At 46.8% G+C, this 23,802-nt stretch overlaps 1 long non-coding RNA gene across 1 annotated transcript; it reads right to left on the bottom strand.

Moving 5' to 3' along the window:
- Positions 1 to 2,272: 2,272 nt before the first annotated feature.
- LOC309497786 lies at positions 2,273 to 17,632 on the bottom strand. Its single transcript, XR_014205710.1, has 2 exons — positions 17,465 to 17,632; positions 2,273 to 2,863 (listed from the first exon to the last, which is right to left on the bottom strand). It is a non-coding gene; the product is annotated as an uncharacterized lncRNA (long non-coding RNA).
- Between the last annotated feature and the right edge of the window lie 6,170 nt (positions 17,633 to 23,802).

Below are 23,802 nucleotides of genomic sequence, written 5' to 3' on the forward strand. Positions count from 1 at the left end.
GGGCCCGAACCGCCGTTGGTTTATGTGGGAGAATTTGCTCGATTTGTGCTTTGTGTGGGTCGCTGTTAAAACAGCGTTTGGGTGCAGGGGTGCGTGACAGATGACGGGCCCATGTTCTGCATTTAATACTGCTCCAGCCGCCTGAGATGAAGAGGGGGCTGTGAGAAGCACTCGAGCAGTCTTCGGGGTTGGTCCGGCCGCGGCGGGACATAGACCCCTCTTTCTGCCGGCTAGGACGGCTTTTTGGGCTCGTGGTCGAGCGTGAGCTTCGGCCGGGGGCCCTGGCGCTTGGGGAACAGGTACCGTTCCGCTGGCTTCAGATGCTGGCTGGTTTCAGCCGCTGGGCAGGGCTGATGAACCTGCGGTGCTGTCTTTTCTGGCTGTGGCGTGCTCCTGGGGCGCCGTGAAGCCGAACTGGAGCGCTTCGGGAGGAAGTGCGTCATGGGACTGGAAGCCTTTTGGGCTTTGGTGAAGCGCTCTGCAAAGCTGCTGACTGATGGGCCAAAGAGACCAGTTTTGAAGACCGGTGAGTCGAGGAAGGCGGTCTTGTCCGCGTCCCTGATCTCAGTCAGATTCAGCCATAAGTGGCGCTCCATACTACTAGGCTGGCCATGTTGTGGCCGATGGCCTGAGCAGTGGTCTTTGTTGCCTGTAGCGCCAAGTCTGTAGCACTTCTGAGGTCTTTGAAGGCGTCCGGATCAGGGCCTGACTCATCCATAGTGCGGAGGAGCTTAGCCTGGAACACCTGAAGGGTCGCCATGGCCTGTAGTGCAGAGACGGCTTGACCGGCGGTGGAATAAGCGCGGCTGGCCATAGCCGAAGTAGTCCTGCACGGCTTGGACGGGTGCACCACTTTTGAACTCCAACTTCCTGCAGTGGGAGGGCACAAATGCGCGGCGACCGCTTCCTCAGGTGGCGGGAGCGTCACGTAGCCCTTTTCCTCAGCGCCGTCAACAGTGGAGAGCGTGGTAGAGGAAGAAGAGCGCAAACGCGCTGAACAGGGCGCGCGCCAGCTCTTAGTGAGCTCTTCGTGGACCTCAGGGAGAAATGGAACGGCGCGCTGCCAAGGGGCCGTTTGGCGCCCCGGCAGGTACCACTCGTCGAGGCGGCTTCTGGCGGGTTCAGCTGGTGAAAGCCAGTCGAGACCCAGTTCGTCGACAGCGCAAGACATGACACGGAGAAGCTCGGCGTCTATGTTCGCTCTGGTGTCGAGACGATCACTCTGAGAGGAGGGGCGGGGTCCGCGAAGCCCGACCAATCCTCACTCTCAGATGCCGCCACTGAAAGTGCGTCATCCAGTTCCTCAGCAGATCTGCCAAAGGAAACGAGTCCCGCCGCAGCAACAGAGGGGCGTTGGTCGCTTCTGACGAACTGAACTGGAGAAGGAGGTGTAGGCGAGGCACGTGGGGAAGGACCCGGCGTGCACACGCTGAAATCACCGAGTTCAGGGATCCTCTGATCGCGCCGCTTCTTCCTACGGGGCTTGCGGGGCGCCGAAGACGGAAGGTGGGCGGGCTCACTCTCTGAAGTAGCGAGAGCGAGTCTGGATCGGAGGACAGCCACAGGCATGCTGTCACAGTGATGACAGCCGCCTTTAGTGAGCACAGATTGCGCACTGGGTGTGTCGGTCTGACACATGCAGGGGAACCCCGCAGGAATCGCAGATGGGAAGCGGCATTTGTAACAACGCGCTTCCACTGTTAAAACCGCGATTTGCTCTTTTAGAAAGCTTGCAAAGGATATTCGCCGGATGCCACAGGGAAACGCTTGCTGGCGAAGTCTGCCGACGGCGCGAAGTTGTTCTGCTGAGAGGCTGTTCTACGGCGAGGCGGCTTCCAATCCGGAGAAATCAGCGACAAGGTGTGTCTCAGAGCTGAAGGAGAATAGATCTGTCATATGGCGAGTTTTCTCTGAATTTATACTCTCCTGTCACGTCCAAATTGGCGCGCTCGAGTCTGGCAGGGCCCCAAGCGCTCCCATTGGATCACGCGCTCCTGCTCACTCGCCATAGGTTTGTGCAGTTGCCGCAGCACAGCCAATCAGCTCACTCGCTCTCACTGTGCAGCTGCAATGCGTTTTAAAATAAAGGCTTCAATATTCTCGAGAAAAGGAGTTTTCCCACAGCGTTTGCAACGCAGTACGAGAGAACGTTCTCGTAAGGGAACCAAAACACTCGCCTGAGCGACGATCAAAACCGAGGACATGCATTTTTGTCTGTCTTGAGCCAAGGATTCCAACGATATAAGACACTTGAGCCTAATTAAAAAAAAAATTACAATTACAATAGGGTTTCAGCACTACGCGCTTGAACCCTTAATAAAAGAGAGGAGATTTGACATGGTGCAGGAGTCACACTTTACAAAACAGTGTCTAAACTACTAAAACATCATTCTCCAATCATTTTATCATCTGTGATGTTGCATTTCGCTTGCCCTCCTTGTTGATACAAAGACTCAATACTCTCTCTAAGTTCAATTGACCACTGAAATAAATTAGATGAAAACAAAGATGAAAACAAAAACTGTGGCTGATCTCTGAAACCACAGAAACAGTACGAGGATTTTGCACTTTCTTTGAGATTAGTATGTGGCGGTACAAAACATGACAAGTTCTGTCGTTATGACTGTATTTACATATCAAAAGTTGCATTCTAAAAGAAATCAATACCACCACCAGACACATTCTATGGAAGTATAATGTTCTTAACATACAAACAAAGGGAAAAAACCCTCTTTTTCTTGCGTAGGACATCGAATCAGAACCAAGTCACAGTAAAGAATCCAAAATGTACCTGATGAGTGATGCTCAATCCTGATGAAACAGTTTTGCCCCTGGATCCAGAGAATTCAGCAGTGACGGGAGACTATGAGGAACATTAGGAGACACTGTGAGGAACATTAATTGCTTTTTGATCTGAAGAAAAGTTTCAATAAGAATTGAACACAAAAAGAAAAAACAGTTGTCAAGTATTTTAAGTTGGTCTTTTCATAAAAAACTAAACAAAAAACAAGTTAGAGTGAGCATGTTTTTTCAACGCTAAACATAGCTAAATAACAAGTCACGAAAGAACCATATCAACAGTCTTATTGATTGCATTTTTCAATAAGTGTGTAGTGGCATAGAATCAGTCATGACTTCACAGCAATTTAAATATGGCAAAAGGAACACTAAACAAAAAACATACACCTGACACATCTGGGGAGTATTACGTTATTAAAAAAAAAAAATCTTCTTTTTTGATATTTTATCTTGGAAAGTGTAGACTACTGTTTACATAGAGTGCGTTTTAATCGGTGTACATGAATTCTGGCATGCACTGTTAAGGACAGTATAGGACCCTGGATCACTACACATTTGGACACTGATGACTGATGATTTGCGGCGACATGACATTCTCATTGTACAACATCACTTCTTATGAACAACAGCAGAACTGATATCTCTAATTATATATTTTTAATGTTATTTAAAGTAGCCTACACTTTGCTGGTTACAAATACGAGCAAAATTTCAGCCCTCATAACTCTTTTCAGTGCTGCGATAGTTGTGTTCTGTCGTCCGGTTTGTTTTTCCAACAGCATATAAGGGTAAGATTTTACGGATTTATGAATGAACCGCTCGTTTTAAAACAATAGGTTACTGTCGTAACCCCGGTTCTCTGAAACATCGAGTGGAGAGATCCACCTATGGGAAGAGCATCCGTACCTGACCTCTGCAGAAGCATCCAATTGCACCAAGTCTGGCTAGACAGACAGAAGCGCGCAGCCAATGCCAAGTAAGGCCACACCCCTTACCCAGGCATATATAACTTCTCTGCGGGCTGCTATTCCTCAGTAAGTATATTCGCTTCTCGTGCGGCAAGCGGGGCAACGCTGGTGGATCTCTCCACTCGATGTTTCAGAGAACCGGGGTTACGACAGTAACCTATTGTTCTCTTTCATCATCTCGTTTCGAGATCCACCTATGGGAGAGACATGGACAGCTCCCCGATTGCCCAATACACTCACAGTGAGGTTCTGAAGCCAGAGAAGGACGGTCACCTCAGAGAGGCGGTGCCTGACACGTCCCCTACTCATGAACCTGCAAGGATGACTCCACACCTAACTGCTGTGGATAAGCAGGGCATGAAACATGCATGTGACACATACACGATAACCCCAGTACACCAACGCATATAATTACACTTATGAATGAATAAAAAATGCTTGGTGACAGGAATGAGCATGGCCAACCAGCCCATTCATTCCTTATTGGTTCTACCCAACGAGGTTACAGGAAAGGGTTAAGAAGACCCCACTCCTAAAACTGAATGTGCTACCGAGGTTCTGGTGACATCCAGCCGGTAGTAACGCACAAAGGTATGAGGAGATGCCCAACTAGCAGCGGAGCAGATGTCCTGCAGTGACACTCCCCTAAACAAGGCCCAAGAGGCGGCTAAGCCCCTTGTGGAATGCGCCCTGATGCCCCTAGGGGGCTGCACTCCCTTTGCTTCATAAGCCATAGTTATAGCGCCCACAAGCCAATGTGAGAGGCGTTGCTTCGATATGGGACTCCCTCTGTGCGGTGGGGCCCATGAAACAAAGAGCTGGTCGCTCTTCCGGAAAGCACCGGTCCTAGTCACATATGTCTGTAAAGCACGGACTGGACACAGAGCATTCAGCCTCTGATCCTCCGAGGAGGCATAGGGTGGAGGGTGAAAAGCGGACAGCTCCAACACCTCCGAAGTGAACGCAGGAAGGCACTTCGGCATGAAGGCCGGGTTAGGCTTAAGGGAAACCTTATCTCCACTGATGGAGAATTTAGTGCACGAGGGGTGAACCGAGAGTGCATGTAGCTCACTGACCCGTTTAGCAGATGCCAAAGCCAAGAGCAAAGCTGTCTTGAAGGACAGCAACTTAAGGGAAATACTCCCCAGAGGCTCAAAAGGATATTGAGACAGCGCTTCCAGCACCATGGAGAGGTCCTATTCCGGAACAGTTTTCCTGGTGACTGGCAGAGAGCGGCGCGCACCCTTCATAAATCTGCGGATTAGAGGGTGCTGCCCGACAGTAGAGCCCTCAAAACCCACATGACAAGCTGAAACAGCAGCTAGGTAGACCTTAATAGTGGAAAAAGACCTCCCTTTTTCCATAAGGCCTTGAAGGAAACACAAAATATCAGGCACAGAGCACTGATAAGATGTGAGACCACGCCCATCACACCACCCTTCGAACACTTGCCACTTACAGCCATAAAGGGACCGTGTAGAAACGGCCCTAGCATTCTGAATAGTGGCAATAACACTCGGCGAGAGCCCCAGTGCATTTAGGTTCGTCCTCTCACGGGCCAGGCCCAGAGAGCGACCCTGTCCGGGTGGGGGTGGAAAATCTCCCCGTTGGCTTGGGACAATAGGTCCGTGCGAAGGGGGAGGCGCCACGGCTCCGCGTGTAACAGAGAAATTATCTCCGCCAGCCATGGAGCTTTGGGCCACCTGGGTGCTATCAGAATGAGAGACAGGCACTGCTCTCTCACCCTGGCCAGAGTAGGCATTATCAGGCACAGGGGAGGAAAAGCATACAGGAGCACTTTGGGCCATGGGTGGGCCAGTGCATCTATCCCGAGGGGCGCGTCCATGTCCCTTAGCGAGAAGAACATAGGACACTGGTAGTTTTCGCGCGAGGCGAATAGATCTACGGTCGCCCGTCCGAATCTCATCCATAGCATCTCCACTATCTGCGGGTGAAGACGCCAATCTCCGTAGATTGCATTTCCCCTCGATAGAAGATCCGCACCTCTGTTCAGAATACCCGGAACATGAGTTGCGCGTAACGACAGGAAAACTCGCCTGCTCCACACCAAAAGCTTGTAGGCTAGAGCGTGAAGTTTCGACGAGCGCATGCCGCCCTGACGGTTGATATAAGCCACGGCCGTGGTATTGTCGCACCGTACAAGAACGTGATGTCCCTGCAGGCGAGGCAGAAAATGATTCAGAGCTTTCCAGATGGTCAAAAGCTCTAAATAATTTATGTGTGCTGAACGCAGTCTGCTCGGCCACAGACCGTTCACCGTTCTGCCCTCCTGGGTGGCACCCCAGCCTGTTAAGGACGCATCCGTCGTCACAACTTTCCGCATCGTAACCGCCCCCAGAGGGGTTCCCCGTGCGTAAAAGTCTTCGCTCTCCCAGTGACGCACTGCTGCCATGCAAGCGTGTGTCACTGTTACAAAGCGGCAAAGATCGCGAAGCGGGCTGAAATGTAGTGACAAAACCCATTTCATGAACGCTCGCATTCTCAGAAGTCCCAATGGCACAACTTGGATGGATGAAGCCATGAGACCCTGCAGCCTGAGGCATGTGCGATACTGTACTCTCGCCCCTTCTCTGAACTGAGACAGACAGTCCATCAGAGAGCGAACGCGTTCTTGGGAGAGACGCGCTCGCATGGAGACTGAGTTCAGCTCCAAGCCCAGGAAAATGACATTTTGACTGGGCGTAAGATTGCTCTTGCTCACATTCACTCTGAACCCGAGGGATGTGATGTGCGCGAGCACACGACCGGTGTCCTGCAACACCTTCTCCTTTGATTCGGCTATGATAAGCCAATCGTCTATGTACGTCAGAATTCTCAGCCCTGATATTCTCAGCGGTGCCAAGCCCGCCTCCACACACAGACAGAATGACCGGGGGCTTAGACTGAGCCCAAACGGAAGAACTGTAAATTCGTAACATATGCCTTGGAAGGCGAAACGAAGATATTTCCTGTGTGGGGGGTAGATGCTTATGTGAAAGAACGCATCTTTCAGATCGACTGATGTGAACCAGTCGTTCTGCTTTATAGCACGGGCGAGTGAGCCCTGTGTCAGCATTCTGAAATTGTATTTCCTCAAATGTTTGTTTAACACTCGCAGGTCCATGATAGGGCGGAGTGAGCCGCATTTCTTTGGGACTAGGAAATAACGGGAATAAAAACCCTGATTCATCAGATTGGGGGGCACCACCTGAATCGCTCCCTTGTTTAGGAGAGAGGATATCTCCTCTTTCAGAATGTGTGCGGCGTTTTCTTCTGTGTGAGAAAAGAGAACGCCGTTGAAAAGCGGGGGTTTCATTGTAAACTGCAGCCTGTAACCCTTGGTTACGGTACGCATCACCCACTCGGGAGCTGAAACGGTTTGCCAAGCCGCTTCGTGACTCGCGAGCGCCCCCGCCCGGGCCGGAGCGGAGCTGTGTGGACCCAGCTGGTTTATTAGTGATGCCATGGCGCCATCTAGTGGACACACTAGGGGCGGCATGCGTGGGTTCGGAGAGATTTCCGCTCTCTGCAATGAGATGAGATCTCTTTGCGGAGAGAGGGCTTCTCTCCGAAACGAATTCATTTGATTCGTATTTTTTTGTGTCTTGTGTGTTTTTTGATTTTGTGTGAACACTGGGGCCGAAGCCTTTATAGACAGAGTGAGGGGAACAGAATGAGAGCGGTGTGGTGCCACTGTACTTAAACATTCCCTCACAACGCGTCCCCTGAACATGGGGGGAAAAAACACATTTCTTGAACACATAACCTGGGCAGTCTCGAGAGGCGGTGAGCTGACCCAGCCTCGGGAACCCCTGAGTCTTTTGGACGGAGGTCCTGAGCAAAGAGGGGAGTCCAAGGGGCTCGCGGCCCGTGAACATGGACTCAATGCCCCCATCCGGTGAACATCAGGCAGGCCGCTTTCGTTTCACGTCGGTGGGGGTGGGATTAGTTGGTCTCCCGGTCGCGGCCGCGGCGGGAGAGGATTTCCCCCAGTGCTTGTTAGTAGGCGCTGGGCTGTTGTGCCGTGGGGGGGGTTTGTTGCGGGGCCTTTCTTTGCCCTGACGAAACTGTCGTCCCGTGGCAGGTGGGTTAGGCAAACGCGCAGGGGGTGCCTGGCGTGGGGCCGCCTTCCGAGGAAGGCACAGCTTGAAAGCTTCATCCTCCTTTTTCTTATCGTCACATCTCTGTTGCATCAGTGCGACGGCGGGACCAAAGAGAGCCCGGCCGGGCTCTACCGGTGCACCCGCGATGCGCCGCTTCTCACTGTCAGGGAGTCCCGACAGGTTAAGCCAAAGCGCGCGCTCTCCCACCACGGAGAGCGCCATTGAGCGCCCGCAAGCTTGGACGGCCTGCCGGGCGTTACGGAGGACGAGATCGTTCACAGTAAGGATCTCCTTCCACAGCACTTCGGAAGGATTTCCCTTCTCTAGCTGTTGCCCTAATTCGTCCAGGATCTCCGCCTGGTAGGCGGAGAGGAGAGAGGAGACATTTAGGGCTCTGACGGCCAAAGCCGAGGACTTGTAAGCTGCCTGGTGAACGGAAGCAGCAAAACGGTCCATTTTGTTTGGCAAGACCGGCTTAGGGGGAGCGAGCAGCCCACCCTGAGCGGGGTTAAGGTGCCTGGCGATGGAAGGTTCAACAACGGGGGGGTCACCCATACCGTTAACCGCCATATCCTTGACTTCGAGTCCCGTGAGGCCGTGTTTAAAGTCGAGCGGGTCGCTCCAGTAGTGCCTCATGTGCTTCGCACACGCCGGGAGAATGGGGAAGAGTTGTCTCCTCGGGCCGGGAGGGGGTCCCAGCACTTTCCCATCATAAATATCTCTCTCCTGGTCGGTGGCACTCTGCGGTGCCGGCCAATCGATGTTGAGACGAGCGGCCGCTCGCTCACACACTTCCAGGAGGATGGTTTGAGGCAGCGCCGCGTGGGCGCTAGCCTGGGGAACACCAGAGGGCGGGATGGCCTCCTCGTCCTCTGAGACCCCGAGAATAGCCGCATCCTCCTCTTCCACCGAACCGGGCGGTTCGAGGGCGAGGTTACCCGCGAAGATGTCCTCTTCGGGGAAAGCGGGATTGGGCTGGTCAGCCCAAACAAGAGAGGTGACGCCCCGGGAGGCCCCCGGTAGCGCGTCGTCGTCATCACCGTGTCCACCGTCCGAGTCAGTCGGGCTGAGCTCGGAGCACTGAGTGACTGCCACCTTAAGACGGCGTTTTAGCAACTTCCTAGGCAGCATGAGACAAAAGGTGCAGTTCTCCGGGTTCTCCAGGGCTTCCTTAGCATGCTTGAGACCCAAGCAGACCACGCAGAACTCGTGGAGGTCCTTAGCGGCAATAAGTGCACCACACGCGGCCGGGCAGGCCCGTGATAGGTTGTCACCTAGAGAGGCGGTAGGCTTAGATAGCGACATACCGGAGAAGAAGTCAGAGAAATCCGTAGCTGGCAGTTTCAGTGGGCGGAGGAACGGTGAATAGCGAGAGCGTGGGCGGCTCCGATGCAAAAACAGCAGGATTGAAAAGACAACTGTCACGTCTGGCGGAGGCTGATCTAGCTGATATTTCCTCCTGAAGACACGAGGTGAGCAGTGAAAGAAACAACCGAGCTGTGAGACGCAGAGATCGCGAGAAGCGAATGTCAACTGAGGAATAGCAGCCCGCAGAGAAGTTATATATGCCTGGGTAAGGGGTGTGGCCTTACTTGGCATTGGCTGCGCGCTTCTGTCTGTCTAGCCAGACTTGGTGCAATTGGATGCTTCTGCAGAGGTCAGGTACGGATGCCCTTCCCATAGGTGGATCTCGAAACGAGATGATGAAAGAGAACCTTCCCGGTCTACTTACAATTGTTATGACACCCGCTTCAAACATTACAGTGCTCATGATAACTTTATTTAACTCTTCAATAAGTAAATCCACTTCACCAAAGACGTCACTTCCTTACATCTACAAATAGCCGTTGAAATGGTCGATTAATAGGCTTGTTTGAGATGCGACTTGCCTTGCCTGAAATGTATGCGAGAGTAGGCGGCTGCAGTGAAAGGAGGAGTGAAAAAAGAGCAGGCAAGCCGGACAGTTCGCTCTTCACGCAGTGGAACTGACACCTGTGAGATCAAAGATGGATATCGCGGGATTCACGGAATTCACGCTTGTTGCTAATAAACTGGATGAAATTTAAAGCGACACTATGTAACTTTTCAACCTTCATAATATATTTCCAAGATCCTTGTGATGGTACATCGACTTAGGTTGAATGACACGTCTGCCATAGCCTGACAGGGTCTGTATCGCTTTTACTGGCACTATGTAACTTCGGTGTTCGGGTAGTAACAAGAGCACAAAAAGAACTACAAAATTCGACTGCTTTACGGCATACGTCACTTCCCCCACCACTTCGTCAAATTTGGACGTGAGAGGCCAACCAGCGTTTGTTATCGGCTTTCGTGCGTATGTTTTTGTCATGGGGGTTGTTTCATGCATTTTCTCAGATCGGATAGCTATCCGATCGTGAAAAGTCCAGGTTTAAATGCCCTCCGAAACGCATTTGAGACGGATTTGAATCCGATCCCTCAAACCACTTCAGGAGGAGATCTGAGACGCATTCCAGACGAAACTGGACAAGTGTAAATGCATATGGTTTTTGAAACCACATATGTAAATTGTACTCTTCCCAAAAATGCTAAAAAAAAAAACGTGTGAGAGCGTTGCATAGGCTATTATGTTATATCCAGATATGACGACGCGCTGGAACACGCATCACCGCAGATGAGCAACTGCATCAAGCCAACGTGCAAACTATCGCAAATCAAAGTGAAAGTAAGTCGCAGACGCTTAACACACAATCTTCATCATTAAAAGTAAAGAAACGAAATGATCTTACCAGGGCTGTTACTGCTCTCTCTTATTGCGGTCTTTGATTTTGAAATTTTAGCTGATGATCTATAAAATGCAGCTCATATCTCGGTGACGTGCACTCCATTAAATCTGCATATAGCGCGAGAATTGAAGATCGAATTTAAATCCGTTTCGCAAAAATAGATTTGTGACCAGGTGTAAATGGAATCGTTTTGATAAATCAGATAGCTATGCCTCACGAATTAGTTTGCCAGCTGAACTCAGGTGTTGTGAGGTGTATTTATCACGTCCTGAGGGATATATCAGACGACGCTGTTGACGTTGATTCCTGCGATTATCATGAGAACAGCTTTCAATATCTCACATAATTATCATAAATATGCCTAACGTAGAGGTTGTAAATAGTGTAAACGAGCACAATTTGCAAACTATTATGATAAATTGCAATAATCATGTCTAATGACATCATAACGGCCAATGTTATGAAATAATGCGACGTACATTTAACTTAATTGATGTTATCTGGCATTTTGTAATGTTTACATTCCAATAAAAACAACACAAATTAAATCATACAGTAGGCCTAGACTATAGACTATTTACTTGTGATTTAGCTGCAATCATGTAAATTTTTTATATTTACGACAGTGCAAGTATTCCACAGCGACTCTAGGGGTCGCTGTTTGACAAAAACACAATTTCTACTCAGTGTGGCTTTTAGTTCTGTTGCTATTATATGAAAATAAATATAATGAACAAGACACCCAAAGTAGCCTACTTATTTAATTCCATTCCAAATACATGTTTATCAATCTTTTTTGACATAGGCCTATGTGTGTTTTTTATTTTATTTTTATAAAAATTACATTGCATAACCCATATAGATCGTACTGTCAGATAGTTTGGAAATATTCACACATAACGTATACACATAAAACATGAAATCAGAGTTTTAAAATCAACATTAAGCTGTGTCGTCAGTAAGTCGTTTCCCATCATGCTTTTGATCAGCGCAGTCGGTGGAGAGCAACTGCGCCCGACTGCAGAATCCGACACGTGCTTCTTGCGGTCGCGAGAGTTCCCTTACGAGAACGTTCTCTCGTACTGCGTTGCAAACGCTGTGGGAAAACTCCTTTTCTCGAGAATATTGAAGCCTTTATTTTAAAACGCATTGCTGCAGCACAGGCGAGAGCATCATAGCTCGCGCGAGTGAGCTGAGATAGGCTGTGCTGAGGCAACTGCACGAACCAATGGCGAGAAGGCAGAGGCGCGCGAACCAATCAGAGCGCTTGGCGCCCTGCCAGACTCGAGCGCGCCAAACAGGGCGTGGCAGAAGAGTATAAATACAGAGAAAACTCGCCATATGCCAGATCTATCTCCTTCAGCTCTGAGACTCACCTCGTCGCTGATTTCTCCAGATAGGAAGCCGCTCGTCGTAGAAAAGCCTCTCAGCGGAACAGCTTCGCGTCTCGGCAGATCGCCAGCCAAGCGTTTCCCTGTGGCATCCGACGAGTATCCTTTTTCTATTATTACTAAAAGAGCAAATAGCTGTTTTCACAGCGCAAAGCGGCGTTGTTTCAAATGCCGCTTCCCATCTGTGATTCCTGCGGGGTTCCCCTGCACGTGTCTGATAGACACACACAGTGTGCTGCCTGTCTCGGTCCTGAGCACGCCGAGTCAGCGCTCACTAAAGGCGGCTGTCTACACTGCGATGGCATGCCTGTGGCAGTCCTCCGATCAAGGCTCGCTCTCGCTACGTCAGAGAGTGAACCCGCCCATCTTCCATCTTCGGCGCCCCACGAGCCCCGTAGGAAGAAGCGGCGCGATCAGAGGATCCCTGAACGTGGTGATTTTGACGAATGCACGCCGGGTCCTTCCCCGCGTGCTTCGCCCACACCCCCATCTCCAGTTCTGTTCGCTCGAAGCGACCAACGCCCCTCACGGGAAGCGGCGGGACTCGTTTCGTTCGGCGGATCTGCTGAAGACATGGATGACGCAGTTTCTGTGGCGGCATCTGAGAGTGAGGAATGGTCGGGCTCCGCGGACCCCGCCCCCTCCTCTCAGTGTGATCGTCTCGACACTAGAGCGAGTGTTGACGCCGAACTTTTCCGTGTCATGTCTCGCGCTGTCGACGAGCTGGGACTCGACTGGCTTTCCCCAGCTGAACCCCCCAGAAGCCGCCTCGACGAGTGGTACCTGCCGGGGCGCCAACAGGCCCCTCGCCAGCGCGCCGCTCCGTTTCTACCTGAGGTCCACGAAGAGCTCACTAAAAGCTGGCACGCGCCCTTTTCAGCGCGAACGCGCTCCTCTTCCTCTTCCACGCTCTCCACTGTCGACGGTGCTGAGGAAAAGGGCCAGAGGAAAAGCGGTTTTTCTAGCCCTAAAAACCTTCCTTCCATACCTGGCAGGACACCACGTCTTGGTCCGGACGGACAATATGTCAGTGGTCTCTTACATAAATCGCCAGGGCGGCCTCAGTTCCCGCAACCTGTTTGCCATAGCCACACAGCTACTGCTATGGGCTCACACCAACCTGCGCTCGCTCAGGGCAGCTCACGTGCCGGGCACGATGAACACAGGAGCAGACATGCTTTATCGGGGCAACGTTCCCCCAGAAGAATGGTCACTCCACCACCAGACGGTTCTCCTACTATGGGAGGTCTTCGGGAAGGCAGAGGTAGACCTCTTCGCCTCAGAAGACAACTGTCACTGCCCAATCTTCTTTTCAAAGAACAGGGATGCGTTGGCCCACGAGTGGCCCAACCTTCCCCTTTATGCGTTTCCTCCGGTCTCGATGCTCCCTCAGGTCATCGAACGGATCAGGAACACGAAGTGCGCAGTCCTCTTGGTAGCCCCCCTCTGGCGAACCCAGACTTGGTTCCCAGAGCTGATGCAACTGGCTGTAATAGACCCGTGGCCTATTCCACTGAGGAGCGACCTCCTGGCTCAGGCGAACAGGACTATCTGGCACCCCCGTCCCGACTTGTGGGCCCTACACGTGTGGCCACTCAACGGGTACCCCAGGACCTCCCAGAGGGTGTCCTAAATACCATTATGGAGGCTAGAGCTCCGTCTACTAGACGTCTCTACCACCTTAAATGGTCAGTGTTCTCCAGCTGGTGTCTAGCTCGGAACCTCGACCCACACACTTGTGAAGTACCTAGGGTACTATCCTTTCTCCAGGAGATGCTGGACGCGGGACGCTCCCCCTCCACGCTCAAGGTGTACGTGGCAGCCATTGCAGCATTTCACGTACTGGTAGCCGGATCTTCTTTAGGTAAAAGCGACCTTATAGTTCGCTTCCTTAAAGGTGCTAGAAGGCTTAACCCGCCTCGGCCACCTTCTGTGCCGGCCTGGGACCTTTCCCTGGTTCTATGGGCTCTTAAGGGACCCCCCTTTGAACCACTTCAGTCGGCTGATCTAAAACCTCTCTCCCTGAAAACCGCTCTGCTGTTGGCACTGGCGTCAGTTAAAAGGGTAGGGGACTTGCAAGCGCTTTCCTCGAGCGCTTCCTGTCTTGAGTTTGGCCCTAACGACTCTAAAGTCTTCCTTAGACCAAGACATGGATATGTACCCAAGGTGCTCTCAACTCCGTTCAGAGCCCAGGTTATTTCGCTGTCAGCCCTCCCAGTCTCGGGAGAAGACAGTGACGCTCACACGCTCTGCCCCGTCAGAGCTCTGAGAATATATCTAGAGCGTTCCGCCTCTTTCAGACAGTCTGAACAGCTCTTTATCTGTTTCGGGGGCCGGACCAAGGGTCTTCCGGTCACGAAAATCACGCTATCCAGATGGATAGTCGACGCCATTGCTCTGGCATACACCTCACTGGGTCTCCCTTGTCCCATAGGTGTTAGAGCTCACTCTACGAGAGGCATGGCCTCCTCGTGGGCTTGGTCCAGTGGTATCCCTATCGAAGACATTTGTGCGGCGGCCGGCTGGTCCGCTCCGTCCACATTTGAAAGGTTTTATAACTTAGAAGTCCCTGCTCTGCAAGCACGAGTTCTCTCCATCTAGACCCTGGCTCTGTGGACCCAGGCTAGTGTTGACTCAGACACATGGTTGTACCTCGAGTTATGTGGGTTTTTTACTCAGGTGACTGGCCCTTTCGGTCCAGCTCTATGTACACATTATGAATATCTCTTAGGCCCGACATTCTGGTCTGTGGTATTCAGGCCACTCTGTCATAGTCCCGGGGCTCCCGGGGCTCCCTGGACTCTCAGAGTAGCCACAAGACTAATAGCACGGCGTTTTAAAAAGTGTTCCCACAGCGTTTGCAAGTTCTCGTAAGGGAACGTACTTGGTTACTTACGTAACCTCGGTTCCCTTAGAGATAAGGGAACGAGTACTGCGTTGCCTTGCCGTGCTATTTCTCTTGCATCAGGTGTTTTCGCTTCAGTCGATTAGACCTGTCATATGGCGAGTTTTCTCTGTATTTATACTCTTCTGCCACGCCCTGTTTGGCGCGCTCGAGTCTGGCAGGGCGCCAAGCGCTCTGATTGGTTCGCGCGCCTCTACCTTCTCGCCATTGGTTCGTGCAGTTGCCTCAGCACAGCCTATCAGCGCGCTCGCGCTCGCATGATGCTCTCGCCTGTGCTGCAGCAATGCGTTTTAAAATAAAGGCTTCAATATTCTCGAGAAAAGGAGTTTTCCCACAGCGTTTGCAACGCAGTACTCGTTCCCTTATCTCTAAGGGAACCGAGGTTACGTAAGTAACCAAGTACGTTTTTTGACATACGTCAGCATGACATCAGAGCAAGGCGGACCGCACTCGGACACATTTCTAACCGGCATGCATCTCGCGCTGATCGATTCTGCGCAGATTTTGCTCATCTCAAACAATTAAGCCTCATATTCGACAGCATAGAAATTGATCGACCACATAAATATACAGAACTGGTGCTGCTAAACAGAACGTTTAAAGAAAAAAATTCTAAAGATAGCTGCGTGCTTGTTTCTCTGGCGCATATAAGGTCAAAGCAAAACCGCTAGTAAATTCACAGAAGATGATGTCATACATACATCGATCAGCTGCGCAGGCGCAGCGCGCTTCAAGTCGAACACGTTTTATTTACGAGTAGTGAGTTGCTCTCGTTATTTATGTTTATCTCTTCAGAACTTCCGTTAAGAGAACGCATCGATGCTCTCTGGTTTTCACTTTCACGGTGCATTGTGGGACTATTTAGTTTTAGGGAGCGAACGTTTCAGTGTCCTGACCGAACGTGGGAGCTTATTGAGACGCACCATATCCTCGCGTTATGACTGACTGACATTATTTGATAAACATTTAGGACCTAGTACTGATGTCAGAGCGCGTATTGTTTTCAAGTTCATGGTTCAAGTCGAACAAGCCTGAAGCCTGATGCTTTGAATCTTTTTCCGAAACAATCAGAGAAAAGCTTCAAAGATTCAAGAGGCTTCATTTCTCCATCCCTAGGACCTAGTTTAATCTATTCAGTTCAAATAAAGTGTTGACATCGCTTTAAAACAAATGTTGTCTAAACTCTTACCCAGCTTTGAACCCGTTACGCTTATTTAGTGAATCCTCTAAAGCTAGTAACGGCAGTCAAAGGTGTGCAGGTGAGTGCGAGTGACGTCACGATAATTAACGCATGCACCACATCACGTGATGTTTATCTGCCGGGAGACGAAGCAGGTAGACGCATCATGTGATGTACTGGATGTGTTTAATTTGCAGCATGCACAGTAATTTGTAATAACGGGTAGCCTATAATAATAATATTAATAATAAATTGTTGTTAGAGAGATAAATATTCAGTCGTTAGTGATTAATTAACAAAAGTAAATATTTAATTAACAAAAGAACTTCAACAAAATTGCAAAAATGAAATGTTTTTATGTAATTAGCAGGCTATAACTTCATAACTGCATATACATTAAAAAAACAGCGACATAACATAGCCTATATGCTCATGCACATGTTTTATAAAGTAAGTTACACAACTAGCTAATACTTTCAATTAAAAAAAAACTGAAAAAATGTAAAATCATAAACGTTTTAAAATTTGAATGTTTAAGACTATAAAATAAACTGTCAGCAATATTCAATTAACATGCAAATGAGGTTCACACCCATCTACCTGCTTCTCTGATTTTACCAAAAGTGACAGTAGCCTACTGTAATAAACATGCCCTTTGAGCATTTGCCTAAATCAGACGTTAAGCTACCTTTCCTTTCATGAAATGTACATTTGGGTGTATTTTTGAAATTTCAAAGAATTTCTCAATTTATTAATGAATAAAAAGGGGGTGAATGTAGTAACAACATTTAAACACTGTAACATTCAAAACTTTGAATTTTTGGCACAATCACTGATTAATTAGAAGTTACTGATCAGACAGTTTTATAAGCTCAAAACTTACCCAGAAATACAAAAGGTGTAGGCCTATATATATATATATATATATATATATATATATATATATATATATATATATATATATATATATATATATATATATATATATATACAGTGAGGGTTAAAAATAGTTCGAAGTGAAGTCAAAACTAATTTCCAAACAGAGAAATGATCAGATATTATACTACCTACGACCACAAAGTGGCAGTACAGACCAAGTTTGTATCGAAACAAAGAGAGTCACACCATATACTGGTGACCTAACTGCTAAAACACTCCTCTCTACTGTAATCATTTTATCATCTGCATTGTTGCAATCTGCATGCCCTCCTTGCCCTCTTCCTTGCTTTACTTTCTCATTCTCTCTCTGTTTTTCCTCCCTCTCCTTTGAGTCTTTTCATCTGACCTTGGCTGGAACTTAATATTTAGCTTGTAAAAGTCACATGAGCCGAGGAAACAAACTAACAAACCCACTGTGTTATTGTGTGGAGTTGAGGAAGCAGGTTGCAGAATGCCACAGATGGTCTTGGTGATGTATGTCTAGCAGGTGGAACGTGGGATAGATGGGGCTGGTTCATGGCCACTGTGTATCTGGCTAAAACAGAGCTGATATCCACACACACACACACACACACACACACACACACACACACACACACACACACACACAACACACACACACAAAACGTTTGTCAGTGTGACCGGATACATTATAAAAAGGAACATCCGCAGAGACAGACACTCTCATGCATTATTAGATTATTCTCTTGTATTGTCCTATATGACAAATGTCTTTCAAAAGAGATCATTCTGGCAATATTGTGCTTTCAATCACTTTTCCTGTGCATTTTGTGCAAAATGAAATTCTGCTCTTTCTGTTTGGTGTGTGTATTCGGTTCCCATGCCTCTGCTTGTCTTTCACACGTCTCAGATATCCAGCAAAAAGTGAAACATCTCTCATTGTCAAGGTCTCATGGGGGATAGGGGGAGGTGTTAGACAGAGAAAGAGGGGAGAAACAGAAAAATAAAGAGGAGAATAAAAGGAATAGATGCCAGGGAGGGAGGGCGGAGGGAGAGAGCGATAGAGAGAGGGAAAATGTGTCCCTGCCAGGACTCACGTAGACCCACAGCTGCAGAGCCTTTCTGATCCCAGTACCTCCCTTCACCCCTCCGTCACACGAGTGTGTGTGAGAGAGAGAGAGAGAGAGAGAGAGAGAGAGAGAGAGAGAGAGAGAGAGAGAGAGAGAGAGAGAGAGAGAGAGAGAGAGAGAGAAGCGCCCTTCTATTTGTAGGTCAAGCTGTTTAAATAACCTGATTGTCTGGGAGGCACCACACAAACTTTGCAACCAACATGTATGCGTGTGTGTGTGTGTGCTGCTTCTCATAGTACAGTATAGTGTAAAACACACCAGCTGAGAATAGACATCTATTACACACATACATGTAGAGCAGTGTCTTGTATGACATCAGCCTGTCTCTAGCTGTGCTGAGTTGCTTATTTGCCTAATTTTGATTGGTTGCTGCTTTGCTCTTTTCATTACTGGATTATGGTGATTGGTCACTGGTTTGCTTTGTTGATGAATGGCTAGCTCTTATTGGTTGCAGCTTTAAAACTGTTAGATTTTCATTACTGAAATGCAACTACCGGTATAAAGAAGCAAGCTACAAAGTGTTATGTAAGAAATATAATCATTAGCGATAATTATACAAAAATATTTGACCACAGAATGACCACCAATTTGAATTAAAAGGATAGTTCACCCCTCCCAAAAAAAGAAAATTCGGTCATCATTTTCTCACCCTCATGTCATTCCAAACCTATTAGACTTTGGTTAATCTTTCGAAAAACAAGTTAAAACATTTTAATGAAACCTGAGAGGTTTCTGTCCCTCCGGGTATTAGAAGATCCAAAAAAGTTATGAAGGCATCGTAAAATGAATTTATATGAATTGATCGGTTTAAAATAAGACTTGTTAGGAGATACAATTGCTTTATCCACCTCATTTTGTGATATTCGAGTTAATTTTGGTTTAGTTTTTTGTTGTTATATCTCATTTGTGTTTTGATGATAAACCGCAGTCTTATGGGTTTGGAATGGCATGAGGGTCGTGGTGAGTGATGTGTATTTTTATGATATAAGCATCTTTTTTTTCTGCTCACGGCATATCCTCACACGTCTGTGTTAACTGAACAAACCGAGTATTATTTGTGCACACTAACACTAATTAGGATGCAACACAAACAAGCTCCATTATGCCTGACTATGTGATTTCGGCAATCCTATAAGATCATTACAAATCACACTGTACAACATGCATGTAGACATTACGATGATGCTTTGTAGCATTATTATTACTATTGAATCGTAGGCTACGATGCAAGTTAGTACAGAAGAATAATACGTCATCAGCATGTGTTATAACAAATAAAGCATGATGAATCACACTGTGGTAATTGTGGTTTTGACAGTGTGTGCGCTGAAAAAAAAGAGGAAGCGAGAAAAGAGAATATGCATATGGCTAGGGAAAAGAGACCAACTTGGCATGACAATTTTGCAAATGGAGTTTTGTCGCGTTGATCAATACGCCACTTCATGTTGCATTTTTATTGGCTGTAGTCCGTCGACTCAGTAGGTTGTAGCAGCAAACACACTGTGAATGATCATGCTAAATTTTTGACACCGTCATAAAATTATCGCAGGCTATCTTTGGTCGCAAGACCGTGACAACAGCCGTCTTTGAATCTCTCTCACTTTACGACACAGTTTAGGAGCCACAACCACAGAAATCGACACGATTGGTCATCTTTCGTCTGGGACAGCCCAAAACCGTGCTATGTGTACCGGATAATAAGCCAGCTTGGGTGTGATTGCTGGAACAGAAACAGTGTGGTAAAGTCATCTGGATACTGGTCTGATGCATTAGAACATTCTGTGATCAGATCTATCAGCAAATGCATTGGTCTCCTGCCCCCTTATGATCTATTACACAGAGACGTGAAACACTGCAAAGACATCATTTCAGAGCAATAAATGACAGCTGAGAAAGTTCAATAACACTCATTAGTGTTAAAGCATTCCTCGTTTGTAAAAGCATCTGCTAAATGACTAAACAAAAGCCAATGTCGCAGCAGCTTAAACTTCTGAAATTTGAAAGCACACGCTGACTGAAGCAGAAGCCTTTTTTTAGACTGGGTCATAATTTCAAGGTTTCCTAAGAGGAGCCTAACATCATCATCCTGGCAGACGGTGATGCCAGCTGGCTGTCTGGGAACTGGTGATTCTGACATTGATAGGCTCTTACAACAGTTGGGCATCTGATTTGACACATTGTCTCAAAAGATGAGGAGTATCTGTGAGAAGAGAAGATTCATCCAGACACCTGTAACTGACTTGCAATCTGATGGCACATAGTGCATGAATCTTCTCAACAACAATGATATTTTCACTCTTTAAAAAAGGCTTAATGGCTTCTTTAGACATTGCATGACTGAATCAGAGTCATTGCAGTTTTTCATATATATATATATGATTTTTTTTTTCATGTGTTTGAAAGAAGTCTCTTATGTCCACCTACACTGCATTTATTTGATCAAAAATACAGTAAAACACTAATATTGTGAAATATTATTACAATTTAATTTGGTTAGGCCTATATTTTAAAATGTAATTTATTCCTGTGATTTTCCTCCAGCCTTCAGTGTCGCATGATCCTTCAGAAATCATTCAAATATGCTGATTTGCTGCTCAAGAAACACTTATTATTATCAATCATGTTATTATCAAATATTTGCTGCTTACTGTTTTTGTGGAAACTGCGATACACTATACCATTCCAAAGTTAGGGGTAAGTATAATGCATTTTAAAATATATTAAAACAGAAATGTTATTTTTGGTTGTAAAAATATTTTACAATTGTACTGTTTACTGTAAATTATTCTGTAAATGTGTAAGTAGGCCCACAATCAACTTGGATGTTTAAGTCATTTCAACTTAAATTACATTAAACTGAAACTACACACAAAAAATTTGTTGAATCTTGTATAAAAAATGTGTCGTCATAACTTATTGGTCATATAATTTTTTACAGTGTTCTTTTTAAAACAATAAAAAACATCTTATTCCAAAATTTTGACCTGTAATGTATATTCCAAGTATATTTACAAATATAAATAAATAAATCACAATGTAACACCTATTAAATGAACAAATTATCACACGTATTGTACTTTGTTGCAGCTTGGATTCTTAACCACTGTTTACCACTTTCAGTTAATAAACCTGATATGAGGGAACTTGTCATTGGTTTAAGGATTTAATGATCACCTGTGTGAAGAAACTGTGAGAAACCCTGTTTACAGAAAGCCACACACCTTCAGTATTTCTCAATTCTCTCAGACAGAAGATTTTCTGAATGAAAATGCAGCAGGCTATGTTGACCCAGCTTTGCTGTGTTTCTCACTGCAGCTGGTTCCCGTAGCGACAGCAGACATGGCAAGCTGCACGTTACCAACGGCGCTGAGCTCAGCCAGTCACACTGAGGCAGAGTGCCAGACAGTCAGCTGACTAGAGCGAGCGAGCGAGCGAGCGAGAGAGAGAGAGAGAGAGAGAGAGAGAGAGTCTATGAAAGGATATGGCTGAGAGTTGTAAAGGGGCCAATTGGGGAAGAGAGAGAGTGAACGAAAGACTTTGTAAGGACGTGTTATGTAGTCTGCGGCCAAAAAGCAGAAATGGACTTGAATTGAAAGAAAGAAACGGAGAGGGCGACTTTGAAAGGGTGTGGAAAAAGAGCAAGTCAGAGTTCATACAATCCACATAATGACAGTATTTTTGTCCATCATTTAGCAGATCCAGCGTGACCAAAATGACTGTACAATGCGATATATAGATGATTGATTATATAAGACCCCTTAGTTGACATGAAATTCTTCTGCGAAGTGCAGTGTTACTATTGGAGTTGAGCATGTCACGTATTGGAGTTTTATCGCTAAAAGCAAAAGAAAGTCACATAAACTTTAACCTAAAATCTTGAGTCCATCAACTACCCTTATCTGTATCTATATGAGTGCTGCTTTTCTGCCTCACACTTTCTGCTTCAGCACAGCTGACATTCAAATAGGAACTGGTGGGATTTTCTCATATTTCTGTGCTGATTTTAGTGGAAAATTCTGGATTCAATCATGGTAAAAAAGCTGATATAATAATATTAGTCTTACTCGTAACTAGTGATGTAGTACTAGAGTCCGGTCTCGGACTCGAGTCCGGTCTTGAGACCGATTTCTGCTTTCTCGGACTCGACTCGGACTTGTTCCTTCAAAGACTCGGTCTTGACTCGGACTCGACCCTTCAAAGACTCGGTCTTGACTCGGACTCGGCATAGGCGGTCTCGTCCCCATCACTAGTCCACTAGAATACATACCACTAGAAAATTAAATTTGCTCTGCATGTCCTAACTATGATTAAAAAAGTCAGGGTGGGCTTAACATGTTGATGACAGAGCAGCACTGTTGAAGCAGTTTAGAAAAATAGGCAGAAGGTGATGCATGTGGTAGTGATTTTTTTAATGATAGTAAAAGCATAGTCCATATTAAGACGTTAAGACTGCTCCTCTAAACAATTCCCAATCTAGCTTAGTCTGTAGGCCTAACTGTTGATTATTAACTGGGGTGATATTAAATCATGAATATGAAAACTGACATGTTGTTATGGTCTTGGTCTCGACTCCTAAAGACTCGGTCTCGACTCAGACTTGTTCCTTCAAAGACTCGGTCTCGACTCGGACTCGACCCTTCAAAGACTCGGTCTTGACTCGGACTCGGCATAGGCGGTCTCGTCCCCATCACTACTCGTAACTAAAAGTATTATTAAATTAGCAGAAATATGTAAAAGAAACAAGCACCTGGGGGATGCGGAGATCTTTTTGAATGATGCTGTCATTATTCTGTGGAATTCTGTGGGCACAGATTCCACGTGCACCTGCTACCAACAACGATAACTATGATTTTTTATTTTTTTAGATAGTTATTCTAAATGTAAAAGCGTAGCAGTCTCCACACCACAACTATAACGATAACCACACAGTGAAACGGTATCGTTGGAATCACTTCTCTTTTTTTTTTTCAGCTGATGAACAATAAAACATTGACAGCCAATCAGAATCCATCCTGCTTTAAATAGCTTTGGCATTTAAGTGGTAGACAACATAAGCTGCAGTGTACGCCTATAAACAGAATGATATTGAGCAGGACGCTAATATAGTTATCATTATAGTTATTGTTCTTGGTGTGAACAGGCCTTAGTACCCTCACAATGACGGTTATATCATTCCTCCTTTCTCTCAAAACTCTCACAGCTCATGTACTCCAGAAGACCCCTAAACAAGATGAAGACCCTCTGGGGAAATTAAACAGTTTAAAAGGTCTTGATTGATCCTCCTACCTGTTCCACCCAGAATTCACTTCCAAGTCTTCGGAAATCCTCAGAGATACTAGATAACCCACATCTGTAACTCAAATATACAGATACCAGCACGTTATATGTACGTGTGTGTGAGTGTGACTCAAGATTTGATTAATGTCAGCTGTTAGACAGTAAGTCATCCCAGTTGCACTGAATTAAGGCTAATAACAGAGAACAATGCGTCTCCACCACTCCTCGTTTAGACTTCAGAAGCTTTAGAAATAAGAAACACAACTTCCTTTGTCTTCTGTGAATGTGTGTATGTCAACACCCACGCTGGGATGACAGCTTTTGGCTTGTCTGCGTGTTTAATATAAATGTCTATGTTGGAAAATTAGGGAATCTACTCAGAAT

Source organism: Leuciscus leuciscus (genome assembly GCF_965113295.1).
Source record: "Leuciscus leuciscus genome assembly, chromosome: 4".
Taxonomy (NCBI): Eukaryota; Metazoa; Chordata; class Actinopteri; order Cypriniformes; family Leuciscidae; genus Leuciscus; species Leuciscus leuciscus.